The sequence below is a fragment of the Callorhinus ursinus genome, unplaced genomic scaffold (assembly GCF_003265705.2).
Source record: "Callorhinus ursinus isolate GAN/ISIS: 27379988/994484 unplaced genomic scaffold, GSC_fseal_2.0 scaffold5, whole genome shotgun sequence".
Classification (NCBI taxonomy): Eukaryota; Metazoa; Chordata; class Mammalia; order Carnivora; family Otariidae; genus Callorhinus; species Callorhinus ursinus.
The window spans coordinates 37,258,963-37,259,457 of NW_027397067.1; positions in this window are offsets into that span (position 1 = coordinate 37,258,963).

The window sequence follows — 495 nt, forward strand, 5'->3', positions numbered from 1 at the left end:
GGTGCGGGAACGCACTGCAGGGATCTGCTGGGTTTGGAGACTCTGCGCGGGGTCGGGTACCAGAGATAGAAACGCTCAGTCACAGGCCGGGTGAGCACGGGGCGCGGCCGGAGACCGGGGACACGGAAGTGACTGCTTTTCTCTGGGGGCAAACTGAGGAGCGGGGCCCCGAGTTCTCGGCTCCTCCGGGTAGAGATTGGGAGGCCACCATTTCTGCCCTGGTCCTCCAAAGCTGTACCGAGAGCCTGCAGGGAACAAAAGCTCCTGAGAGCAAACCGGAGCAGCTTCCTTAGCCCGGACCGACAAGGGCGGGGCAATTCCGCCTCCAGCAAAGACATTTGGAAACCACAGCAACAGGCCCCTCCCCCAGAAGATCAGCACAAACAGCCAGCAAGCCAAGACCAAGTTGATCGATCAAGGAGAACAGGAGAACTCCAGCGCTAGGGGAATACTGCACATAGATTCATGGCTTTTTTTTTTTTTTTTTTTTTTTTT